At 38.8% G+C, this 15,657-nt stretch overlaps 1 protein-coding gene and 1 pseudogene across 2 annotated transcripts in view; one reads left to right on the top strand and one right to left on the bottom strand.

The window, feature by feature from the left end:
- The window catches only part of LOC109676735 (doublecortin domain-containing protein 1-like), a 1,027,711-nt pseudogene that overhangs the window by 736,287 nt on the left and 275,767 nt on the right, over positions 1–15,657 (top strand).
- Positions 1–15,657, bottom strand: part of LOC109677192 (dnaJ homolog subfamily C member 24-like) — a 929,921-nt gene that overhangs the window by 781,703 nt on the left and 132,561 nt on the right. The gene's annotated exons all lie outside the window — the stretch shown is intronic.

Below are 15,657 nucleotides of genomic sequence, written 5' to 3'. Positions count from 1 at the left end.
AATACACATCTGCCTAGAAACAGCACAAGAAATCTCCCTTTATAGCTATCTTTATCTCAAACTAGCAAAAACATCATGTTTCTCTTTTTATCTTTTATTATTTTTATCCTACAAAATTGGAGAACAGGTGGGCTTAACAGGTTCTGCCCAATGGGAGGGGGTCTGGTGGCACCTGTGTGAAGTGGCAGGTGACAGGGAAAGCGGTAGGAGGATGAATATGATGCAAATAACATATACACATGTATGCAAATGCAAAAGAATGATACCTGTTGAAACTGTTCCAGGAATCGGGTCAGGGAGGGTGGCGGTGTGTGATGAAAGATAGCAATGATGGGGGTGAATTCAAGTAGAATATATATGATACATTGTAAGAACCATTGTAAATGCTACAATGTTCACCACCCACAACAATGAAAATAAAATCCTGACCAACTATACTCAGAAGTCCTCCTATGACACACCCCAATCATGCCTCTCCTAAATTCAAAGTAAAAATAACACAAAAACCTTCCTCAAAATGAACTGTTACTAACCCTTCTTATTGCTGCTTAGGGAAGTCCTTGTGGTCTCATAAAGGTGGTTGTTGAGTTTATATTCCAAAGAAATCAATGTCTCAGTCCTGAAGGATGTCCAGAACCAGGTAAATGCTATCTCTAATTGAACACCATGCATTAATATTGTAACCTCGTGTTTTTTCTGTTGACACCTATTAAAACTAATTGTAATAATTCTTCTAAAGTTTACATACATAATACTTTTCTGTTTTATGTTGCACCATCCTCTCACATAACTTCTTTGTCAGAAGAAAACAATACTATACCACTGGTGTCATCCTATCCTGACAGTCCAAGGAGTAACTTTTAATGTCATCGCTCCACCAAATAGGCTGTGATTTTCCCTCCTTGCAGGCAAGACTGGTGTTCCTTTTAAGCTTAAAACAGCCATGAAAGAGCGACCATCCATCCTCTAGGACTCCTAAAGTTTAAGGAACCAGAGGGGCAAAATGGGGCAGGCTAAAATAGAGGCAGTGTGATAGGAACCAAAGAAAGCCAGAATAAGGAGGTGGGAATAGAAAAACCAAACATAGTACTAACTAATCTTTTAAGACTGCCCACACATGAATTCTTTCAGCTCATACTTCCCATTAAGCTATCATCTATACCAAAAAATATATGAGATTCTCTCATATCCTGTCAGTATAGGTGTTCATAATTCCAGATAATTGTAAATTATCAGGAGACACTTTTATTTCCAAAAGCACATATGATTTTCAAACCATAATACTCACAAAAATTACAGATAAAGACGAAATTGTATGGTTGCTAAGAGTGTGACTTTAAAGCTTATAATGGAAGAGGCATAAGGAGAGATTCCTGTCATTGTCATTGTCATTGTTTCCAATGTTGTTGTTTCCAATGTCATTGTTGATAGTGAGCTTTAGATGCATATTTGATGACTACTCTGTGCACTTCTACATTTCCCACTATTTTGTACATATGTGTTGAAAAAATTAATTTACCCTTCTCACATTTCTGTCAAGAGTTTGACTTTTGTGTGTCTTTGCAGATAAATGATGTACATTTATATCTCACAGAGATAGAGGCATAAGCAGAAATGCAGGTAATTTTCATCTTCTTCATGACCTTCATATTGACTGTGGATTCTTGCAGGTATCTTCTCAAGTCCTAACGGTCTCATACAAGGCTCTGTTCATGGAGCTCTGAGAGTATCTACATAGCGTGGATCAATTCCAAAGTAACACAATGACTTCAGGAAATCTCATATGTACAGGCAGAAGGAGACAAGTATAGCAAAAGCACTTTCAAGAATGTGTTTTCCAGAGACAGGTCAGGGCCCATAGTGACTCACAGGGATCTATCAGTGTAAAATTTCTCCTACAGTGTAAGTGATCATATGATCCTAAACCACAGAATTGGAAAACTTACCTTTATTTACATAAGTAAGTTTTGATGGTGTTCCTAACCTCTTTTTTCAATGTGCTTTTATTCCAGGTGCACAGGTACAAATTCATGGAATCTAGCAATTTTTATGTATAGTTTTTCTATGGCTGTAAAAGGAGTGTTGATCCTGTGCACATTGCATGATTTCTGGTATACTTGTTTATGGTCATTGTTGTTGAACTTTCAACACAGTTGGAAGATTAGCAATTTTCCATGTTCACAATTGAGAAATGGTGGTCATCTGTGAACTGTGAAGTAATTTATAAATGCAGGTAATGTTATACGCAAGGTAAGGGGCAGGTGTTCTGTTAAAGCAAGCTGTCTCCTGAAACACAGTTTTGCATGCTTTCTTTTTTACATGCCCTTCACAGGAGCACACCAAATTTTAAGGAAGTGTTAATGGAGCTTTGCTAATTACTAGATAAGTAGCAAACTGCACATACTATGATGCAGACCATCTGACATTTAATATCCAGTTGGGTGAGGAGGCTGTAATTCTCACAGTGCTGCCATGTTGTTATTTTTGTATATTATTGGGAGGTATTGCATGTGTCTAGGATGGGGAGGATGCCATCGTCATTCATTAAGACCTGATAATTCCCAGATGTTCATCTGATGTTTGGGACACTATCACATTTCTCTTTATATAATGTGGTGAAACATACCATAACAACACTTTAAAGCATTATGATATTGTATCTTTGCTAGCAGATAATGCATATGGAGATAACTACTTTTAGAAGTATAACGAGTATTGTGAGAATAAGTCACAGCCCAGAACTTCTGCTCATCAAAAACATGGGTAGTATGACAGTGACTGTAATCCATCGTTTATTGATTGTAGTGGCTTAGATCAAAACTGACATTGTTTTAGTAAATATAGTCAGCAAGGATTTAAATAGCATAAAGTTTATTATTTTGAGCTTCTGAATGTTGAGGTAATAATTACATGTTGCTTCCTACATATTGTGGTGGTCATTTCAGCCCAGCCATATACACACAGTGTTTAGCAAGTGTCCATTGAAGAAAGAGGTGATGCTATCACCCCTCCTCATGATACCATCAGTTTCAGATTGATCCTCCTATGAAGGTAGAGCTCAAGTGTTCTGTAAGAATGAATTTGTGGAAATTACTATGCACTTTTTCTTGAAGAATAATTGTATCTTGAAAACTGTGCACATTTTTTCAGGTTTCTTACGAGACCACAAAAATTTAAGAAAACATTCTTGCCAGTTGCTTACTAATATCCAGTGGAGTGATAAATTGGTGATACCACATTGCAGATCATCTCATCTTCAATAATGCAGGTAGGTAAGGAGGGTTTACCAAACCTGGTGTCGCCATGTTTATTGCTGGTTGCCCGTTATCTACTTGGCTAGTATACAGGTCTGAGGTGATGCCACTTTTGATAATGTCTTGTTTACAGACCAGAAAAAATGGACAATAGATAAATTCTGTTAATTCTGTACTAATTTATGAATCCAGGAAATTTGAAGTGTCCCTAAATAATGGTCACAAGGATAGGTGCCCTTGTACCACAAGGTGTATCTCTCATTCTGTTTTTAATTGTAAACCCAAGACATGTGCATAAGAAACTCTATTTTGTAGCTAAACTTTATTTTGTACAGTGTCCTGCCTAACTTTGCTTATGAATTTCAGACCAGGGTTGCACAGCAAATCCTCAGTACAATTCTGAAAATTGACAATATTCAGAAGATCCTTAAATGTGCTGATCTAATCCAGATAAACACCCTACTGCCTGATTATGGAACCAACATCTCTAATCCCAATCTGCCCATTCGTGTCGCTCTAGCCTGCCTCAAAAAAGCCCTTGAAAGCTCAAATTAATTGTGCAAAGAGCTCATGCATCTATAGCATCTCACTTTTTCCTCCTCTGAAAAGTAAATAAAGTTTTCAATGCTTTCACTTTGGACTTCGTGAAATCTTTCACACCAAAGCACCAGACACTGCTGGGACCTAACACTTCTGGTGCCCCATATGGGGATATTCCTTACGGGGTCTCCCTACTGGAAGGTGTTTCTACCTGTTCTTTTCTCTGAGACCAATCTCTCATGAATTTGGTAACTTCGTTTTCATTCAAATTTTGGGCTATATGAGGGGCCAGGTGTTTCTCAGGACACAGTGATTATTTTCTTGTTTCAGAATTTAAAATCCCTGACATTGGGTCTGTCACCTTCTCTTGCCACTCCTTTTTGCTTTTGGATCAGGACTTACCAAGTTACTTTCAAGATTCTGAAACCCTGGGAATTTCCTCCAGGTCCTTTGCGGGGTTCAGGAGAATGGAGGATGCTCCCTCTGAGCTCTGAAGTAAAATTTTTTACCCCATTCCAATTCCCTTCCCTCTTCCTCCTTTTTGTTGTCATTATGGGAAACACTCTAAAGATACCCTTTTTTTGTTCATTTCTTCTAAATTCCGTGAATCTTCTGCTTTAGATTTTGCCATTCCACCTTCTGCTCCCCTCCTGAGACATTTCTGTGATGCTGTTTACAGACCACACTAACTCCTTTGTCCAGTTATCAGTTGGATGATACTCCTCAGCAATCAAAAAGTCTTTTTTTGGGGCCGAGAGACAGAAAAGAAAATTCCATTGGTTCATTTTGTCTATTGTGCTTGTCTTGTATAATATGTCTTTCTATTCCATCTGAAGGCCTTTGGAAAAATCTTTTGGGTCCCACAGGGAAAACTGAAAAGATCAAGTTCCCACCCCTAAGTCAGCCAGTGTGCTGATCTCATCAGAGGTCTCTAGGGCATAGCAGGAGAGAGAAAAATGGGAACCAGGACCCTTCAATTGCAGGGGTGACCCCACAAAGAGGGTCCTCATCACAGGAAAGAATAGGTCCCAGGACCCAGGGGTTTTCCCAAACGGGTTAAGATTAGAAGAGAAAAGGACAGGATTCAGGGAGGATAGGAGAACACAGCATAGATGAGGTGCAAGACCCTTGGGGCTGGAGTCCAAGTGCCTTGGAACATGCCATCCCTGAGCCTTGACACTCCTGTCACCTGGTGGAGCACTATGACCCTGGCTTAGCTGGGCCACACTTCCTCTCCTGCTTCAGGCTCTGCTCCTCCCAGGGAGTGAAAACCATAACATGGAGGAGGAAAATAATGCTCTGCTCTGTGCCCAGTGTCCTTATGGAAAGACCCATTTCTATGCGTGTCAAGTCTTCAAGGAACTCAACTATGGAGCCTGCATTTGGGGTGAGTAAGTGTGACACAGTGCAGACTCTATATACCAGCTTTTGACTTTAGGCAAGGACAAGAAAAATAAAGGGCAAGGGTCTTAGCTTAAACCCTCCAGGTCATGAAATTATGAAAAGAAAAATTAAAAATTTCAGAAAATCTTTTGTGATGTACATAAGCATATAAGAAAACCCATAATTTCTTCTTATTATCCCTTAATGCAAATGATATTTAATTGATGGCTTAAAGGTCTAAAAGTTCATTAAATTAATATAAATGTTTACATGAGTGGTCTGTGCATCAATCTATAAAACATTAGACAAAATATCTTTTGGTTTTACAATTCCAGAAAACAAATGACTAGTTACTGCAGCCAAATTTCAACTTTTTTCCATTTTATTCAAGCATAAAGCAATATTTTTGATATGCCTTATTTGAAACATTTGTGTGTTTACTTACACACATGTTTATGATGGTTTTTAAACTGCTATTATATAGTTAATATGTAAAATCTGTTCCATAATGTCTCCAGTTCTTATCCCTATCTGGTGTAACTAAATTGCTGGCATTCAAAAATTAACTCTCAGGCTTAGACTAAGGATAAAAATGGTCAGGTTGCAGAAAAAATATACAGAGCATATTCTCCTGTTTCCTGCAGATTCTAATTTTATTTTATTTATTTTTTTTTTCATTTTTCTTTTATTATTCATATGTGCATACAAGGCTTGGTTCATTTCTCCCCCCTACCCCCCCCTTACCACCCACTCCACCCCCTCCCGCTCCCACCCCTCAATACCCAGCAGAAACTATTTTGCCCTTATCTCTAATTTTGTTGTAGAGAGAGTATAAGCAATAATAGGAAGGAACGAGGGGTTTTGCTGGTTGAGATAAGGATAGCTATACAGGGCATTGACTCACATTGATTTCCTGTGCGTGGGTGTTACCTTCTAGGTTAATTCTTTTTGATCTAACCTTTTCTCTAGTTCCTGGTCCCCTTTTCCTATTGGCCTCAGTTGCTTTAAGGTATCTGCTTTAGTTTCTCTGCATTAAGGGCAACAAATGCTAGCTAGTTTTTTAGGTGTCTTACCTATCCTCACCCCTCCCTTGTGTGCTCTCGCTTTTATCATGTGCTCATAGTCCAATCCACTTGTTGCGTTTGCCCTTGATCTAATGTCCACATATGAGGGAGAACATACGATTTTTGGTCTTTTGAGCCAGGCTAACCTCACTCAGAATGATGTTCTCCAATTCCATCCATTTACCAGCGAATGATAACATTTCGTTCTTCTTCATGGCTGCATAAAATTCCATTGTGTATAGATACCACATTTTCTTAATCCATTCGTCAGTGCTGGGGCATCTTGGCTGTTTCCATAACTTGGCTATTGTGAATAGTGCCGCAATAAACATGGATGTGCAGGTGCCTCTGGAGTAACAGTCTTTTGGGTATATCCCCAAGAGTGGTATTGCTGGATCAAATGGTAGATCGATGTCCAGCTTTTTAAGTAGCCTCCAAATTTTTTTCCAGAGTGGTTGTACTAGTTTACATTCCCACCAGCAGTGTAAGAGGGTTCCTTTTTCCCCACATCCTCGCCATCACCTGTTGTTGGTGGTGTTGCTGATGATGGCTATTCTAACAGGGGTGAGGTGGAATCTTAGTGTGGTTTTAATTTGCATTTCCTTTATTGCTAGAGATGGTGAGCATTTTTTCATGTGTTTTCTGGCCATTTGAATTTCTTCTTTTGAGAAAGTTCTGTTTAGTTCACATGCCCATTTCTTTATTGGTTCATTAGTTTTGGGAGAATTTAGTTTTTTAAGTTCCCTGTATATTCTGGTTATCAGTCCTTTGTCTGATGTATAATTGGCAAATATTTTCTCCCACTCTGTGGGTGTTCTCTTCAGTTTAGAGACCATTTCTTTTGATGAACAGAAGCTTTTTAGTTTTATGAGGTCCCATTTATCTATGCTATTTCTTAGTTGCTGTGCTGCTGGAGTTTCATTGAGAAAGTTCTTACCTATACCTACTAACTCCAGAGTATTTCCTACTCTTTCCTGTATCAACTTTAGAGTTCGTGGTCTGATATTAAGAACCTTGATCCATTTTGAGTTAATCTTGGTATAGGGTGATATACATGGATCTAGTTTCAGTTTTTTGCAGACTGCTAACCAGTTTTCCCAGCAGTTTTTGTTGAAGAGGCTGCTATTTCTCCATCGTATATTTTTAGCTCCTTTGTCAAAGATAAGTTGCTCATAGTTGTGTGGCTTCATATCTGGGTCCTCTATTCTGTTCCACTGGTCTTCATGTCTGTTTTTGTGCCAGTACCATGCTGTTTTTATTGTTATTGCTTTGTAATATAGTTTGAAGTCAGGTATTGTGATACCTCCTCCATTGTTCTTTTGACTGAGTATTGCCTTGGCTATTCGTGGCCTCTTGTGTTTCCATATAAATTTCACAGTAGATTTTTCAATCTCTTTAATGAATGTCATTCGAATTTTGATGGGAATTGCATTAAACATGTAGATTACTTTGGGGAGTATAGACATTTTTACTATGTTGATTCTACCAATCCATGAGCATGGGAGATCTCTCCACTTTCTATAGTCTTCCTCAATCTCTTTCTTCAGAAGTGTATAGTTTTCCTTGTAGAGGTCTTTCACATCTTTTGTTAGGTTTACACCTAGGTATTTGATTTTTTTGGAGGCTATTGTAAATGGAATTGTTTTCATACATTCTTTTTCCGTTTGCTCATTGTTAGTGTATAGAAATGCTAATGATTTTTCTATGTTGATTTTATATCCTGCTACCTTGCTATAGCTATTGATGATGTCTAGAAGCTTCTGAGTAGAGTTTTTTGGGTCTTTAAGGTATAGGATCATGTCGTCTGCAAATAGGGATATTTTGACAGTTTCTTTACCTATTTGTATTCCTTTTATTCCTTCTTCCTGCCTAATTGCTCTGGCTAGGAATTCCAGTACTATGTTGAATAGGAGTGGAGATAGTGGGCATCCTTGTCTGGTTCCTGATTTTAGAGGGAATGGTTTTAATTTTTCTCCGTTAAGTATAATGCTGGCTGTAGGTTTGTCATATATAGCTTTTATAATGTTGAGGAACTTTCCTTCTATTCCTAGTTTTCTTAGAGCTTTTATCATGAAATGATGTTGGATCTTATCAAAGGCTTTTTCTGCATCTATTGAGATGATCAAGTGGTTTTTGTCTTTGCTTCTGTTAATGTGGTTTATTACGTTTATTGATTTTCGTATGTTGAACCACCCCTGCATCCCTGGGATGAAGCCTACCTGGTCGTGGTGAATAATCTTTTTGATGTGTTGCTGAATTCGATTTGCCATTATTTTGTTGAGGATTTTTGCATCAATGTTCATTAAGGAGATTGGCCTATAGTTCTCCTTTTTGGAGGTGTCTTTGCCTGGTTTTGGGATAAGTGTAATACTGGCTTCATAAAATGTGTTTGGCAGTTTTCCTTCCCTTTCTATTTCATGGAACAGTTTAAGGAGGGTTGGTATCAGTTCTTCTTTAAAGGTCTGATAGAATTCAGCAGAGAATCCATCAGGTCCTGGACTTTTCTTTTTGGGGAGACTCTTGATTGCTGCTTCAATTTCATTTTGTGTTATAGGTCTATTCAGGTGATTAATTTCCTCTTGGTTCAGTTTTGGATGATCTTATGTATCTAGAAATCTGTCCATTTCTTTTAGATTTTCAAATTTATTTGAATATAGGTTCTCAAAGTAGTCTCTGATGATTTCCTGGACTTCCATGGTGTTTGTTGTTATCTCCCCTTTTGCATTCCTAATTCTACTAATTTGGGTTTTTTCTCTCCTCATTTTAGTCAGGTTTGCCAGGGGTCTATCGATCTTGTTTATTTTTTCAAAGAACCAACTTTTTGTTTCATTAATTCTTTGTATGGTTTTTTTGGTTTCTATTTCGTTGATTTCAGCTCTTATTTTTATTATTTCTCTCCTTCTATTTGTTTTGGGATTTGCTTGTTCTTGTTTTTCTAGGAGTTTGCGATGTATCATTAGGTCATTGATTTGGGATCTTTCAATCTTTTTAATATATGCACTCATGGCTATAAACTTTCCTCTCAAGACTGCCTTAGCGGTGTCCCATAGGTTCCGGTAGGTTGTGTTTTCATTTTCATTGACTTCTAGGAACTTTTTAATTTCCTCTTTTATTGCATCGATGATCCATTCTTCATTAAGTAATGAGTTATTTAGTTTCCAGCTGTTTGCATGTTTTTTGTCTTTACTTTTGTTGTTGAGTTCTACTTTTACTGCATTGTGGTCAGATAGTTTGCATGGTATTATTTCTATTTTCTTATATTTGCTGAGGCTTGGTTTGTGCCCTAGGATATGATCTATTTTGGAGAAGGTTCCATGGGCTGCTGAGAAGAATGTATATTGTGTAGAGGTTGGATGAAATGTTCTGTAGACATCTACTAGGTCCACTTGATCTATTGCATATTTTAGATCTTGGATTTCTTTATTGAGTTTTTGTTTGGATGACCTATCTATTGATGATAATGGAGTGTTAAAATCTCCCACAACCACTGTGTTGGTGTTTATATATGCTTTTAGGTCTTTCAGGGTATGTTTGATGAAATTGGGTGCGTTGACATTGGGTGCGTACAGATTGATGATTATTATTTCCTTTTGGTCTATTTCCCCTTTTATTAGTATGGAATGTCCTTCTTTATCTCATTTGATCAATGTAGGTTTGAAGTCTACTTTGTCAGAGATAAGTATTGCTACTCCTGCTTGTTTTCGGGGGCCATTGGCTTGGTAAATCTTCTTCCAGCCTTTCATCCTAAGCATATGCTTATTTCTGTCGGTGAGATGAGTCTCCTGTAAGCAACAAATTGTTGGATCTTCTTTTTTAATCCATTTTGTCAAACGGTGTCTTTTGATGGGTGAATTAAGTCCATTAACATTAAGTGTTAGTACTGATAGGTATGTGGTGATTCCTGCCATTTAGTTATCTTAGTTGTTTGAAGGTTTGATTGTGTGTACCTAACTTGATGTTACTCTCTTCTGTCTTGCTTTTTCTTATCCTGTGGTTTGGTGCTGCCTGCCTTTTCATGGTTAAGTTGGGTGTCACTTTCTGTGTGCAGGATCCCTTGCAGAATCTTTTGTAATGGTGGCTTTGTGGTCACATATTGTTTTAGTTAATGCTTATCATGGAAGACTTTTATTGCTCCATCTATTTTGAATGATAGCTTTGCTGGGTAGAGTATCCTGGGGTTGAAGTTATTTTCATTCAGTGCCCGAAAGATCTCACCCCACTCTCTTTTCTTGCTTTTAATGTTTCTGTTGAGAAGTCTGCTGTGATTTTGATGGGTTTACCTTTGTATGTTACTTGTTTTTTCTCTCTTACAGCCTTCAATATTCTTTCCTTAGTTTCTGAACTTGTTGTTTTAATGATGATATGTCGTGGAGTAGTTCTATTTTGATCTGGTCTGTTTGGTGTCCTGGAGGCCTCTTGCATTTGTATGGGAATATCTTTCTCTAGATTTGGGAAATTTTCCGTTATTATTTTGTTGAATATATTACGCATTCCCTTCGCTTGCACCTCTTCTCCTTCTTCGATGCCCATGATTCTCAAGTTTGGTCTTTTGATGGAGTCAGTGAGTTCTTGCATTTTCTTTTCACAGGTCTTGAGTTGTTTAATTAATAGTTCTTCAGTTTTTCCTTTAATTACCATTTCATCTTCAAGTTCTGAGATTCTGTCTTCTGTTTGTTCTATTCTGCTGGATTGGCCTTCCGTTTTGTTTTGCAGTTCTGTTTCGTTCTTTTTTCTGAGGTTTTCCATATCCTGGCTGTTTTCTTCTTTATTGTTGTCTATTTTTGTCCTGAGTTCATTTATCCATTTATTCATTGTGTTCTCTCTTTCACTTTGGTGTTTATACAGTGCTTCTATGGTTTCCTTTATTTCTTCTTTTGCTTTTTCAAATTCTCTATTTTTATTGTCTTGGAATTTCTTGAGTGTCTCCTGTACATTTTGGTTGACCCTATCCAGTATCATCTCTATAAAATTCTCATTGAGTACTTGTAGTATGTCTTCTTTTAAATTATTCTTGTGGGCTTCATTGGGTCCTTTGGCATAGTTTATCTTCATTTTGTTGGAGTCTGGATCTGAGTTTCTGTTCTCTTCATTCCCCTCTGGTTCCTGTACTAATTTTTTGCTGTGGGGAAACTGGTTTCCTTGTTTTTTCTGTCTTCCTGTCATTGTCCTTGGTGTTGTTACTGTCCCTGTACTGTGTGTAATTATTTTCTAGCTTGTAATAATAACAATGGTAATATTGAGAATGGAAGAGTGAGCTGAGATGGAAAGCAAGAAGTTAAAGAAAAGGGGAAAACAAATATACAGACAAGAGGGAGAAAGCAGAACAAGGTATCAGACAAGAGAGTTTCAAAGGTATAAACAGGGAGTGTTAGTGTACTAATCGACAGTAAGCTGAACAGACAATAGAGAGACAGAGGATTGAAAGTCAAAGATAAAAAAATAAAAAATAAGTATATGAAAGTAATATCTATATATAAAAATGAATTAAAATAAAATGGAAAATAGAAAATTAAAAAAAAAACAAAAACAAAAACAAAAAACTTCCAAGTTTATATGCAATGCAATTTCAGTCTTAATAATTTGGATGTCAGTCTCAATCTCCAGTCCTGGAGTTGGTGCCTCAGATGTTGTTCTGTAGTTGTCTCATCAAAGGGGATGCATAAAGTAGAACAAAACTACACTCACACACACACAGAAGATAAAAAAAAAAAAAAAGCCCCACCAAGTGTCCCCAGTTCAAATGCAATACAGTTTCAGTAAGTTTTTCGGCTTGCAGGTGTAATTCGGTTGTTCTCTCATCAAAGGTAGGGAGAAAAAGAAAAAAAAAGCGTCTGGAGGCAGTTCTGAGAGTGATATCTGCAACTGTGGCTTGCCTGCCTGCTGCTCTCAGCCTGTAGCTGGCGGCGTTATTTATGCAGATCTCTGGGGTGAGCTAGCACTCACCTGGTCCCACAGGCTTTGTTTGCTCAGAGTTCTCCTGTGCGGGGGGGGCCTCTGCTACAGGCTTTCCCCTTTCCAAGCACTGGGAAAGGTGACACTGCCCTGCATTGTCAGGCCTGCGTGTTTATTTACAGTTCACGTGGGAAGTGGGTCTTCCCTCCTCTCACAAGCTTCCCTGCTCCTGGTTGCTGGGCGCGCCCCGCTCCTGCCAGAGCCTCTCTGGCCCGCCCGGCTCGTTTATTTACAGTCCCGGGAAGGACTCCCTTCCCCCAATCTTCAGCGCTCAGGGCGCCCCACCCTCTTTCCAGCGTGTCTTAACTGTTCTTATTGCTTAGTACTCAGTTTCTCTTTTTTTCCCGGGTGGAGGTCAGTCTGTCCAGGGGGCTATGATGCTCTGGCCCAGGCTTGTCTGTGGGGCTACCGCGGTACCATGAAGCTCACCTGGTCCGCGTCTTCCCAAGCCGTATGGGCGCCGGACACTGGCGGCCTCGGGGGCCCTCCTCGGTTCTCTGTTTAACATGAGGTGGAGATTCTCTGCGCCAGCTGGAGATGTGGAGGGGTCAAAGTTATGCCTTTTCTCAGTGATTATGCCTGCAAAGTGTGTCTCCAGCGTCTCTCCAAGATTTCACTATAGGAGGGTCGCTTTCTGCTTCCTACCTCTAGCCGCCATCTTGGAATTCTTCTTTCCAGATTCTAATTTTAAAATGTCCTCTTTATAAGCCAGAGACTAGGTCCTCCTAAAGGACCTCCTAGGACAAACAGTACTGCATCAGCCTCCTTAAAAGGGTCCCATTTTACTACTCCATAGCTGCAAAACTCTTGGTTTGCATTCCTATATTCATTTATCTAGGCTTAAGTTTGCTGCCACTCCACCAAACAGGTACTCACCCATCAGACTTACCTCTTCTGTTACCTCCAAAAATCCACACAATACCAAATACCTCTGTGAGACTTCAGAAGACCTTTGCCTGATCCTCAAATGCAATCCAGGTGACACCCACACGTGGTCCACACTTTATGGACATCAATTGTTCTCATCATTCTCCTTCCTGTAGGTTCCCCATGTCTCATTAAAAAATTACTTTTCTACCTGCTGACCAACTTCTTCATTGTATAGGTAATACTACTACTGATAGGAGTCCTATACCATAATACCATAATTGCTGTTCTATTTCCTGGGGCTGTCTGCCATATACTGCAGGACACTGGCATCTCAGATCCTCCCTTATTTCCCCTTGAGTCGCTTTAAACCAAACTGAGTCCTAACTTCCTTTCTCTGCTTTATGATGTCCTTTCTTCAGGACCAAATAACCTCATTAATTAAAACTTACACGATCCCCATGGGCCAAATGCCCTACCAAGAAATTTGATTTCAACCTGTACTCCAAAGCAATCCAAAAGTCGTCATGACATGTCTAAGTCACTTCTCAGCACAACCAAACTAGAGAAGATCAAACTTCTTCCCTCACCTACCCTAGAGTGTGGTTGCCTGTCCTCATCTTCCATAGATCTCTCCCTCTGTCTGAGGTGGAATATATAAAACTAACAATAGGCCTAAGAATCTCTACTTTGTAATTAAATTTGGTTTTGTACAGGCTCCCACCTAACCTTGGTATGTATTTCAGGCCACACCCAGCTGAAAAATTGTCTGTTCTATTGCAAGAAACCACACGAGAAAATCAGCCAGAATAATGGGGAAATACTGGATTAGGAGACAATACTGAAGGCAATTCAGGACTTCTGTGAAAAGATAATGTGAACTACACTAGTAGGCTGGTCAAGAGAGTGTGTCTTTGTGACCTGAAGGTTGACTCTATGAGAAACTGTGCAGAGGACAAAACTGAAAACGGTATTTACAGAAGCAGAGAGAAAACTCTACAAAGTGTGGACTAACGGGAGACTTTGTGGGCAGCTAGGGCTGTTTGTTGACAAAAGGTCCTATAGCAAGTATTTTACAGGAGAGGAGGTGAGGCCCTGTGGTGTAAGGAAATGCTTGGATGAGAATGAGAATAGTGTGTGCCTGACAGTGAGAAATACTCTGACAGAAGCACACTCAGTGCACTAAGAAGAGGATGAGAATTAGAATGTGTGGTCCTGTCTACCAAAATATGAACAAACCCAATCCAGCTCTGCATTTTCTTCTTCCACTCACTGTTTTGTATGTGTAAGAAATGATTCCTAGCTCATGTAATTGAAACTCCAACACCTCTGTTCCATCTTAGCACAAAACACCTAGAAAGATCCCCTCAAATCCTTCAGTTGTTGAGTTCTCACTTCAAACTGAGTCAAAAAAAAGATTCTTCTCAATCCACCAACTGAAGCTGAAGAGCTCTGCTAATTGCCTGACTGGGGTCCTGTGGATGAAGATGCTCAAGTCAGGAACAGTGTCACATGATATTTACACCCTTCCCATATGTGAATATTTACAAAGCCTATGTGTGACATTTGATTCCTTTGACAAATTTGTCATGGAAAGGACAATGAATCAAATATGTTTGCAAGGAAAATGATTAATGTATTCCTTTTACTGAAATGTCAATTGCTATTGAGACTTCAGAGGCCAGAAGAATTTGGAAGGAAAATAAATAAGGAAACCCTGGGTTTGATACTTATGAACATTTCTCTGATTGTGTGAGGAAAGAGAAAAAGTTGTGGTGGAAATAAATTTCTATGTCAGCCCTTAGTTTTTGTATTTTCTTCACTTTTCGTGAAGTTGTTATATTATCAATTCAAGGATCAGGGCCAGTAAAATTTAACTACAAAGTGGTGTTTTACATATGAAATAAGATTACTTTTAGTTTCATATTTGTATCTCTGGTAGTGCAATCACATATTAACTCCATCATCACTTACTTTATGGTTTTTTGTTGATTTATTTATTGATCTGGGGATTAATTGAAGGGGACAGTGGAAGTTATGAATATAAGTAATAATAAGTTTGATCTCCTGACCACCATCAATATTTAGTAATTTTCTGACTTTGACTACTACTGGTTGTTTAAAACACTGGCACAATAATAAGAGGTTAGACCATAGTAGGATAATAAATCCTCTCCTATTCAAAGTAGAGGATGGCTTTTATGGTACTTATAAGAAAGTTGTAACTAGAATATAGGGAAAGTTAGGGAGTTAATTTAAAAGTTTGGTTATGAGAAATGGTTGGGAATCAAAGCAGGTGATCTTGAGATTGTGAAGATTTTGGGGGTAAATTGTGCCAATAGGGCCAAGGCATAGCCGACTGCTCATGACCAGAAGTCTAGAAACAGTAGGCTGAGTGACAGGAGAAGGGCATGGATGGTATCTGTTGGGGGTGGCACTTCCATGACTAACAGTGGTCTCTGACACAGGCACCTGCTACTTATTTCCTGAACTTGCATCAGTCTCCAGAGGAGGAGCCATGAGAACAGGTAGGGAGCTGGTTCACTATTCTAGAAGTGGGCTTTGCATGCCCAACCTCTGGACTTGATTGGGACTAA

This window comes from Castor canadensis, chromosome 18, assembly GCF_047511655.1.
Source record: "Castor canadensis chromosome 18, mCasCan1.hap1v2, whole genome shotgun sequence".
In the NCBI taxonomy this organism is placed as follows: Eukaryota; Metazoa; Chordata; class Mammalia; order Rodentia; family Castoridae; genus Castor; species Castor canadensis.
This window is presented reverse-complemented; position numbering and strand designations above follow the sequence as displayed.